The sequence below is a fragment of the Aythya ferina genome (assembly GCF_964211825.1).
Source record: "Aythya ferina genome assembly, chromosome: 1".
Lineage (NCBI taxonomy): Eukaryota > Metazoa > Chordata > Aves > Anseriformes > Anatidae > Aythya > Aythya ferina.
In genome coordinates this window covers 181,791,382-181,803,462 of record NC_140296.1, presented here as the reverse complement: position 1 = coordinate 181,803,462, position 12,081 = coordinate 181,791,382, and the positions used below count along the sequence as shown (strand labels likewise).

The window sequence follows — 12,081 nt, the reverse complement described above, 5'->3', positions numbered from 1 at the left end:
AACTTGCAATTTATAAATGACCTCCTCTTGCAGGAACTCAAGGAAACGTTATACTGTGATCAAACAAGGGGAGGAAGTGATTTCAGTAACACTTCTCAAAAGTCTACACATAGATCTAAGAGACCACAGAACCTTCAGAAATTTTCTCGTCTATCCTCTCCCTTAAAGTTGACTAAAGAAAGGCACCCTAATCATCACATACATCTCTGCTCTCCTTAAAAACTTCCTGAGATACATTCTCAGACTAACTAGTTTACTAGATTATCTGTCCTCTCCTTTGCAAAACTTAGCTTGTGCAGAACTCAAATCTCCCCAGGTGTTCTTTAAGCCTTTTACCACATGTTCTTACCAGTAAACAAATAGAACACTCCCTTTGTTTTTTTTTTTTCATATATTTAGTGTCCAAAGTTGCACGTATCTGGCCTCTCCAGATTAAATACCTCTCTTCTGTTTTCTCCTTTGTAGGACTTCTTGTTTTTTTTTTTCCGTTTTTTCAGCAAAACACATAAAAGTACATTTCTATCTTGCTAAAAGATAGAAATGTACACTACCACCTGTAAGAATATCTCTGTAGGCTTCTTTTTTGCTGATTTTTATTAGAAATATTTCAACTTCTGCCTCCAGTTAGAATGTTTTAGCTTAGTTTTGTTAAGTTTCTTTCTACTTGTCCTTTTTTATCTTCTAAAGTGTATGCTTATCTTTATATTGCTATTCATAGTCATGCATGTAATTGTTCTATTATAAACATTACCCAGATGTCAGCTGTAATATGCTGAATTTTATTCTAAATCTGTACTTAGACCTCAGATCCTTTTCAAAGTAGCTGTTGCTGTAAAGAAAATTTTCTGGCAATTTAAATTAGGAAACAAAAAGAGAGGCATAAAGCTTGATTTATTTAAAAACTGAAAATACAGAACATTTTGATGTTCTGTGATGCTTACTAACATAGCAGGGACAAGACAAGCTCATCACTGATGTACTAATGTTTCTGACTTGAACAGAACAATCAGTTGCCTAAGCTCTTTTATTACCTGGCATAGGTATATTCTGTCATTATATCTTGCTTCCCCCCACCCCACCCTCTTTTTTTGATAACAATTTTCCCTTTTCTTTATCTGTACTATTCACTTTGCCACGTAATTTTCATATTTTTTAACTTTTTTTTTTTTTATATGTATAAAATGTTTAATTATAACAGCTTTACTTGGTTTGCCAATATTTCCACTCCAAGTAGTCATCTGTAAAAGCTATTTGTAGAAAAGGAAAAAACAGTTTGCCTGTTTACCTCCAGGCTCCAGCCTAAAAAAGAGACATTTTGGATGCCAGAGACAGTTGTGAAGGAATTTGCAGTGGACATCGTTCAATGATTCTTCTCTCTGTTATCTGTTACTTTTACCCATTGCCCCATGGCTGTCAGAATTCTCTGACACTTTACTTCAAATAAAAATTTAATCTATTTTTTCAAAGACATGGTGTGTTTTGTTTTTTTTTTATGCTATCCGCCAAAGCCAAACCAAAACAAGCAAACAAACAACTGAAGTAATCTTAGGCTACATTACAACTACAAAATAAAACAAGCCAGATGTCATTCTTTTGTGATGCAGCCAAATGATACAATATGGCACACATCCACATACTCAAGCTCTCTTTTCACATGTACACATTGCTAGGTATATGGTTAATGCTGTGCTTGGCCTTATATGGGGGAGCAGTTGGTTGTATAGCCCAAAGTGGTGCCACGGAGGCTCCTAAGTCAGAGCAGATAATAATGGGCACCTGGCACCATTTGTCACTACACATAGCCTTTGAGATCAATCTACTTCAGTATTCTACCTACTGAATAGAAGCTTCAGGCATGTGCAGAGCATTACTGTAGTTAGGTCATGTGAGCACAACCAAGGTTGCTAGACCAGTCATGAGGCTTATGCAAGCCCACAACATAAATATGAAGCAGTTCATGGATTTTACAAAGGGCTACTGCAGTCATAAACTGCAAAACCCAACTTTCCTCTCATTATCAGCCTAGTCCAAATTCTAGAAGTGAAAGAGTCCTCTACTTGTATGTGTGCTGTGTAAATAGGTCAGTTTATGAGTCTCTTGTTCTGACAGATCTAACTGAAGATAATACTATATAGAAATGTTACAGAATACTACAGAAATGCTATGTAGCATTTGTGAATAAATTTGTAAGCAAGTTCTTGTAAACTATGAAATCAAGTCATGGGAAACCAATTTCATCATGGTAACTTTAATGGTAAGCGTAGAGACAACAGGCATATCATGAACTTCTGACACCATATGCACTTCTGATTGTTTTATTTCATATCTGTCATGATAGCTAAAAATTGAGCATCAGGATAATTAGGAGTAATGGCTTGTGTCAATAGTACTTCTCAGACATCCAGGTTTACATGGTCAGATATCTTCGTATGTACAAAATTTAATTGAGCCATGACTGTAAAAGAAGCTGAATGGTGTATCTGCTTTGCTGTCTGCTACCTTAATGACCCTCTTGCAAAAATATTGTTTTCATATTAATTTGTAAATCACGACTGAAAGCACATAATTTGCTGGTTATTTTGCTGGTTATTTTGTTTCAGACCTCTGTTTCTGGGACAACTAAGGCCACTTAAGATTTTATTTTTATTTTATTTTAATACTGAACACATATTTGAATAACTTGCTGAATCATACCCTTAATGCCAAACATGCTATCAGCAAATCTATGCAAGTAATTGTTTTCTCTAATCATCGTAAAAGCACTGAAACTTTCTGTTGTTGCTGTCCTTGGAAATATTCAAGACAATTGAAGAGAAGTTCCAGCATGTGGAAAGTGGGTTAGAAAATAAACTTCATAAAATGGAAACAGGTATAGGGTAGACATAGAACACTGAACATTGACAATTAAGGACAATATTTTTCTTTTTGTTCACTTTGTTGCCCACTTTGTTGTTCTGTAGTTTGGTTTAATTTTGTTTATACCTAAAACAGAGATGAAAGTATAGAGAACAAATAGTTACAGTTGTACTTTGATGTGTATTTTCATATGTATGGTTAATCAGACAGAATATAGGTATAAAACAAGAATGTGTGCTCATGAGAAAGCAAATGAAATCCTAGAACATGTGAAGAAAAGTATTACTGTTAGAGATAAGGAAGCATTCATGCAATTAAACAAGGCACTGGTAAGATTTTCTCTGGAATATTGCATACACTGTTCTGATAGCCTGTATTTAAGAAAGATTAATTAAACTGCAATAGTTGCAGAGAATGGCTGCTAAGATGATCAGGAAGAAAAAGAGCTTATCTTGTAAAAGGAGTCTAAAATAACTTAATGGAGTCTGATAGGGTATATCATTGCGCTCTATAAATACTTCAGAGGTAGATAAATGCTAAAGAAGAAGAAAGCTATTTAAACTAAAAGACAAGGTTGACACAAGAACAAATGGGTATAAATGTGAAAACTTAGGCTGGAAACTGGAAGAATGAGTGAGGCTCTGGAAAATCTTACAGAACAAATCTGGCTAGTTTGAAAGTGAGACAGGACAAGTTAAGGGATATATTATAAGAAATGTTTGTGTAAGAACTTGACGTGATGGTTAAGAAAATCTGCTCACCTGCATCTTCCCAATAAAGAACTGAGTAAAGTGATCTTAACATTATTTTTTGGTTGGTAAAAGATAAAGAACAGTCAACACTGATTAGATTGGTGGTTCAAAATGTAACATATTTTAAATCTCAGATGAATTGTATACAGAAACCCTGGAGTTGTATCTATTTGAAGCCAATACTTTCTCTCCGCTCTTTATCTGCAGAAAAATAACAGGAGAGAAAGAAAGGTCTTATGGGGGGTATTCTCTCCCAACATTTGTGTGAACACAGAATTCCGGTTTAATACTCAAAATGCTGAGGGAAGAGGAAGGAAAGCCAGGAGCCAGGAAAATTCTTCCATTTAAAGAAAAGTTTACTGATAAAGACAGCAAGAGACTTAACTATCAGGATGGGCTGCAGAGCCAGCAAAGCAGGCTATTTTATCTTGTTATTGGTTCCATTCCTTTTTACCTACATCTTTCACAATCATTTTATCTTATTTTTTTTGTTTTTGTTTTTGATTTCTATACCTACTCCTTGCTCATTTATCTGTCATGCTAGTTTGTTGTTTGTTTACTTTTATTTTTATTTATTTTTTTCCCTTTATGAAGTAATGATTTTAAACTAAAAGGGTAGATTTAGATTAGATATAAGGAAGAAATTTTTTTACTCAGAAGGTGGTGAGGCTCTGAAACAGGCTGCACCGAGAAACTGTGGATGCCCCATCCCTGGACATATTTAAGGCCATGTTAGATGGGGCTTTGAGCAACCTGGTCTAGTGGAAGGTGTCCCCCATGGCAGGGGGGTTGGAACTAGGTGGTCTTTAAGGTGTCTTCCAACCCAGGGCACTCTATGATTCTATGATTCTAAGAACAGCCTACTGCTGCGAATTTCTATTGCTTAACACGAGCGCACTCATTTTTCCCTGGATAATCAACCTTGACAGCACTGTAATTATTTACATGAATCAACAAAATACTGTAGAGAAACTCAGTTCATTTAAATCAGCTCATTTATTTCTCATTTACTTTAATTTCTTCTTACTTTGGTCATCCTGTTTTGTTATCTTCTGCTGAGATTTGAGAATGTTCTGTACTTCAGGACCGTTGGTGTGCACAAGTGAGATTTAGAGTATCTGCATATAATATAGAGCATAAACTTATTTTAAACTTTAAAAAGAGGTTTACTCATTCAAGAGAAAAAAATAAAAATAAATACATGTACAAGTGTGATGTAAAAGTCCAGCTGGAAGCCCAGATATAATTATTTATGTTTTCATATATATATTTTGATACAAAATTTTTAGGAAATTCTGTAGCTGTTGTCCAGAGTACTCTTTGTTAGGTGTTTAACTTGGTTTGCTTTTATGGTCCAATTTGTTATCATGACTGATGCATACTACATACACATATCTTTCATATGATCTCATAATGTTCAATTAATACTACCTAAAATTTCAGGTGCAGCTTTCCTTTTTCCTTCTAGTGTTTGAGGCATATCTATTTATAATGGAACACATTATAAAAGAAATCCTCATCATACCATATCATATACTATATAAAACTAGGAATTTAGATTCTAACAAACAACATACAAAAATAGAAGACTGGACACCAGTAATCACATAGTGGACCTATCTGCAATATTTTTTAGTGTCCAGTCAGTCCATTCCAACTCTACTTAGTAGTCATAAATGGACTTCTGGAAGAAAACAAGAACAGTGTATCTATATATGATATTTCCCTCAAATACTCTTCTAGTCACTCTTTGGTCTTTTAGCTCAGGGGCTGAGCTGTGATTGCCCTGAGCCTTGTGATTTGCCTCCTTTCTAACCCTCATTTTATCACTTTTCCAGTTATTTCCCAATCTTCCCATGACCTACACACCCTTTGTAGACACACTGTTCTTTGATATGGAGTACCACGGCTCTACACTTTGTCAGTTTTTTTGTTCACTTTAAACCTGACTCCTACAAATTACCTTTGATAGCTTCTACATTTTTTAAGTAAAAGAGACCGTTTTTCCCACTTCATGCCAGTAAAGATTTTACAGACTTCAATCACATGGTACAAGGCTGTCCTTTTTCCAGGCTGACAAGACCTCTCTGCCTAAGCTTTCTTTAAAGACCTGTTGCATGCTCCTAATTGTTGTTGCCCTTCTCTGAATCATTTCCTTTTTGAGTTGATATCAGAATTGCATAGGACATTCAAAGTGTGAATGAACAATGGATTTATACAATGGCATAAATGTATATTTGCTCTTTATCCCTTTCCTAAGAATTTTTAATATTTAATGTTTTTGTTTGTTTGTATGTTTTGGCTGAATAATATACACTATGGAAATACCTATCATGACTTCTAAAAATTTTCCCATCCATAATGGTCAACACAGAATATGTAATTTATGTCAAACTACATTTTTTTTTCCAATATGCATTACTTTACATTTCTCTACCCTGAATTCAGATGGTACTTTATTGACCTTTCACTTAGTATCACAGAGTTCTTCTGCAAGATTTCACAGTTTTCCTTCACTTCTTAATGTGAAAAATGTGTTATTACCATTACATGCTTCACTTCACTACCCTCTCCACTCTCTATCCCCACCCTTTTTTCAGGTTTTTTGTTCCAGAACTGTCATGGTCACTCCACTGCAGGAACATCATAAGTCCACACACCCCCACCGTTTATCAATCATCGTTCAGCTAACTATTTATGCATAGAAAAAGGCTCTCCCAATTTATCTCACTGTGGCTTAACTTCCAACGCCTTTTCCTTAACTTCCAAAGGTAAGGGAATTAGTTAAAAGCCTTTCAGAAATCCAGGAGGACTACAATAACCTTTATCTACATATGGGCTGATTCCTTGTCTCCAAAAGAGAAGTTTCCTTTAGAATTACAGAACAGAATTGTACCCCTAACCATTCTTCTGGAGAGAAAGTAACAAGTGATTTTAATACATTTACTTCCCTGAGGTAGCATTTTACAAAGTTTTTAATGCCAGTATCCATTCTCAAGTCATATTATCACCCTTTGGCATTTTGGAAAATTAATCACTCAATTTCATCCACATGTTCAGATAAAAAATATTACTTTAGAAACAAGCAATTTCATCACTGCTCTTCACAATGTACTGGAGTAAATTAGGCTAGAATTTAACATTTTGTCCCTAGATGTGCTCCAGCTTTGCTCTGACAAAGACTGAGGAACATTGCTAGTTATTTGTTGTTCTTTTAAGAGAAGAATTCAATCTCTATTGTTGTAATCTGTCATCTCTAATTAACATTAAATCACTCAAAACTTTTTTAAAAATAAAAAAGATATAACTAATGCTGAGTCTCTTTATTATGATAAACTTTCCTATCTTCAATAAACAGTCCTCCATAAATCCATCCTTAATAGTAAGCTAAATTAACTACACCAGAAAGTCACTTTAAGATGTGAATTCATTAAAGACAGTGACAGTTTAGTAGGGGACAATGCACTACTCATTTCAAAATCTGTAAAGAAAGCATCTCTTGATCAAAACTCTGTTTACTTGGGGAAAGGGTATTTTAATTATCTGTCTTCCTGACAAAAGGCATCCTTGTTGACTCAGGGTGTAGATATTAGCACATAGGGAATTTATTGTTTCATTTAATCTAACAGCCCAACATCAAAGTGACTTTACCTTATAAATGAGTAGTCAAAAGTCAAATAAGCAAACAAGCAAACAGGTGAGGGTTGAAGGAGAAAAGAGGACAAGCTGCTGAAAGTCACATTCTCCTGGCATCATTTTTTGCTGAAATATGGCCTACCTCCACTGTACTGAAGTATTTCCCTTTTGTAATACCTTGTTTCAAGTATGTATTAATATTGTTGGAAGTTTTAAACAAGGCAGTATATGTTACTCTGTCTTGGCCCAAGAAAATCTCTTCCTTGCTGATGCAGGCAATTTTTTATCCCATCTCTTTGTAACCATCCCCATAGTTAGAAGCAAACTGCTGCTGACTGCTCCAACTCTGGAAAGTGAATGAACTATATCCTGGTTATTTATGACCAGTCTTCATGGCTGCTTCCTGTCCAAACTGTGGCTGAAGGAGCAATGGTGAATCATATGGGAACAGCCTTGCTTCAACAGCTATCCCATCTTCCCAGAAAAATCTTCCATTGCTCAAAATGTGGGTAGATAATTGAAAAGAGTATTATAAGAAAATTTAGCCAGACCCATTTTGCAGAAGGCAGAATAATGACTGTGGGAGAGAGCTTGGAAATATGATGCTTTGAGGACCAGTTCAAATACATAGGGAGGTAGATGTTAATGGGAGACAAACGCAATAAGGGGTTCTCAGGAAATAAATCTCTCTCAGATTTGGAAAAATCCCAACACAGATTATTTACAGAATCCTGAACAAAAATAATATGAACAATTATTCTGTGAGACATTCATAGGAGGAGCAAATCCAGGAATCTATAGTGGAATTTGGATCATAAGTAGCTTTTGAAGAAGTTAAATCATTTAAAGAGTAATTGAAAATTAAGGAAGGAAGGAGGAAAAGGAGGAAAATTTGAAGGGAAAAAATCAATGTATTCCTTCTGGGATCTCTGTTGAAAATATACAATAACCTTAAATGTATAATATAAAAACAGGAACATTTTACTGCTTTTCCTGATGCGTGTTTTTTTTTTTTTTTTTTTAATCAAAATTGCTCATCCTTAGCTTTTAGCCTTTATAAACTTTTTTTTTTTTTTTTTTTTTTTTTTTTTTTTACAATAATTTCTGATAATTTGAAGACAAAAAAGCCAGCTCACTGTTCTGATTGGATTCTGAATTTATTAGCAGAAATCATGACTAGTTCTTGTTATGTGACGGGACCCATAGTATGTACACGCTTGGAGGTGTACATACATCACAGAGATTACCATTCCCTTATCATGCATAAGCTTCAGGCTGTAATCTGGCACAGCTATGGAACCTCCTGCAAAGGGAACAATTTCACACAGACTGTGGGTATTGTCAAAGCATATTTCATGTTTAGAATGCCAACATAAATCTGAAGGTCACTGAGCAAGTATTTATGTAGTTCAAGTAATTAATCATTTGGATCAAAGAGGATCAAAGATCATAACATGAGTATATACGAACACAAATGCAATCTCTACACTAAAATCAATATGTGGTGGCTTTAAAAATGTTATTAGAAAATATTTGAATATTATTTGATTACATCAATTATAGATAAACCTGATAAATTAATAAATAAAAGCAAACAAAGGCAGTAACCATATAACGCTCATTACATTTGATGAGGGGAGAAATGTAAAACAATCTAATCTTTTTAATCTCAGAGTTGTTTGTGCAAAATTGGTCAGTATTTTATTTTTTCTAGCTCAGCATGTGAAGTAGATAGCTTTTCCTGTTTAAGTTTCCCTAGAAATAACACCAGTATCAGCATCACTTGATTTTTCAAGTATCTTTTTTCACTTCAGTCTTCACACTGAAAAGTTGCTTAAGAGGCTGTTCCAGAAAACATAAATAACATGAGATTTTGTACAAATACATCATTTATACCTCTAGCATACTGTAAACATTAACCTACAGTAGGCATTTTTTAATATCATTCTAATATCTTCTATACATTTTTTTAATCATATTAGACATTTTGTAACTTTTTTATTCTGACATAGAGCAAGAAGGGAGATTTTTTGTTATATTACAATTAAAAAAAAAAAAAAGAGATTGCATTTAAACAATAAAATAATATTGGTTATGAATATTGGTTAGGAAAAATAATATAAAACTACCCAAGAAATGTCCAGGATTGGAAGATGTATGGCAGAAAAGACAAAGATTGAGTATTGAGGGCAGTAAAAGAACATGTAAATGTAAATAAAGGAGCATGTAGCACCATGTCCCTTAGGGACATGGTTTAGTGGGTGATATTGGTGGTAGGGGGATGGTTGGACCACATGACCTTGGAGGTCTTTTCCAACCTTCATGATTCTGTGATTCTATTATTCTATGATTCTAACCATTGTTGTATCCCTACTTTGGTATTTCTTTTTTATATTGTTTTTCTAATTGAAAAAAAAAATGTTTTACTGATATCACAAAAACAAGTTTAGCTGTAGTTTACAAATTCAGCAGCAAATACATATTTGTCCTATTGTTCTGATTTTCTAAGTGATTATGTGTTTGTAAGAGAAAGAAGGATGGACAGACAAACAGATGCACTGCAAGATGGAGTCCTGGCATAATTCACATTTCTGTTATTCTGAAGGGATGAAGTAAATAACTGAAAATCCTCCAGAACTGCATACTTCAGAGGTTATTACTTTGCAATTGAGTTCCTGTCATAATGTGGAAATTCCTTTTACTGCTTTCAAGTTATTTAAATCTCTATCACTTTACACTCTTTATTGTAAAAAAAAGAAATTTTCTTTAAATAGGCCAAATGAGATCTTTGAAGGTATGCCATCTATCTGTAGCCTTCTTACTGGTGATACAATGGTATGTTCATTTGTTGCGCATGGATTAAATAAAAGGGCAGTTTCTTAACAAAGTGACTGGTTACATAGAAGGTCAAATTCCAATCTTAAAAGCACACATCATATCCATTGTCTTAGTTTATTTTAAATATATAAATTTAAATTTAAAAAAATAAAAATTTAAAATATATAAATTTATTTGAAATATATATATTTCGTTATATATATATACATATACATATAATTTATATATATATTTAATTATAGATATTTCACATATATAACATTTATGTGTATATATATAGCAAATAGATATATATATATTTCATTTTTGGGGGGTAATATATAGTATAATATTTATTATATTATAATATATAATATTAGACACTATATATCATATAATATAAAATATCATATAAATAAATATAATATAATATCTAATATAATTATAATAAATACAATATATAAATAAATAAATAAAATATAAATAAAATAAATATAAAATATATAATATATAGTATATAATATATTATATATATATATATATATATATATGTTATCCAATCCTTCCTCTTAATTACCTTAAGGGTTTCAGTTTGTTTGCAAATATCCAAAGATATTGTGCTATTTCTAGATCTATTTCTAGATCACTGTTACATTGTGATGGTGTACTAGTGACCTTAGCAGTGATAAGGTAGAATAACTTACTGAATGAATGGATTTCTTATCAGAGAGGCTAGCACAAATGAGGTTGGCATTAAATTTAGTTTTAGATTTTGAGTTCCATGAAGTAGACCTCATAAAGTTGAGTTAATTCGACCCAGGTTGCTCAATACCACCTGGGTCACTACCTGGTTGTATCAAGCAATGGAGATGGGAAGAAGTAACTGTTCATTCTCAACATTTCTGGATTTGAGTAGGACAAGAAAGAGTCAATTGTACAATGTAAATTGAATGTCTGTCTTCAGAACTGAAGTAGAGATTGCTGGAAAAAAGAAAGTTTTGTTTTGTTTTGTTTTGTTTTGTTTTGTTTTAATAGGAGTCAAGCAATCATACTATTTTCTCTTTTGAAATAATGCTTTTGTACTGACTGGAATAGATTCAGATAAGGAAGGTATCCTGGAAAAGTAAACAAACAAAGCAAACAAAAACAAACAAACAAACAACAACAACAAAAAAAAAACACCGTTTGAGGTAGAATCTATGCCACTAATGAAACATATTAATATTTTTTTTTTCCAGAGTCCCTTTTCAGAATTTAATAGTATTGTTATTATAGATTCTGTCCATTTGTTTAGTCCAGTAATTATGAGATTTAGAAAATGCCAAGTATTCCTTCCCAGTCAGTGTGGCAGAATATATTAAATTTTGCATTGTAATTAGGAGTTCTGAACTTTTTGCTGTAATTGTTTTGCTAATAGCATTTGCAAAAGAAGATGGTTTGGAATGGTGATTATTATGCATTCTGAATTATCAGAAGCTGTGTAGGAAAAGAAAAAATCCTCAAGACAAGAATGTAAAATGTCAGTTCAGGAAATAGGGCAACAACACTTTTATTACCTGACTCAAGTGCAGACTAGGGAAAGTATAAAAGAGAATACAGTCCGCAACAAATGTAGATAAAAAGATGTCAAAACATGCACTATGTTCATGTGGTATGGTTTGTTTTTTCTTACCACTTACAGCCATCCATGACTATACTGTACTACTATCTGTTATGTGTTTTGTAAGGAAATAGCCCTTGTGCCAGAGGAAAATTTGGAAGGTATCCACCCTTTCAGTGTTGGATATGGTCTGACTCTTATGCAATATGGTACAAATGCACAGTACAGAGTTATAGTGAATTCCTGAGCCACATTCAAAGTGTGTACCTGCCCAGGCTGCTTATGTCTGCCTGGGTTTATCTGACATGTAACTGATTTTATGAACAATACAATCTAGGTAGAAAACGGGAGGGGAAAAAATCAAGTTTTGTTGATAAACACAGCAAGTGTGCATTTAATATAATTCTCGTAGCACAGCCA

General features: G+C 33.3%; 1 long non-coding RNA gene across 1 annotated transcript in view; it reads right to left on the bottom strand.

The window, feature by feature from the left end:
• Nucleotides 1-4,585: 4,585 nt before the first annotated feature.
• Nucleotides 4,586-12,081, bottom strand: part of LOC311430337 — a 29,528-nt gene continuing 22,032 nt past the window's right edge. Inside the window, exon 3 of the long non-coding RNA XR_014688708.1 lies at nt 4,586-4,726. This is a non-coding gene — a long non-coding RNA (uncharacterized lncRNA). The remainder of the gene's footprint in view (nt 4,727-12,081) is intronic.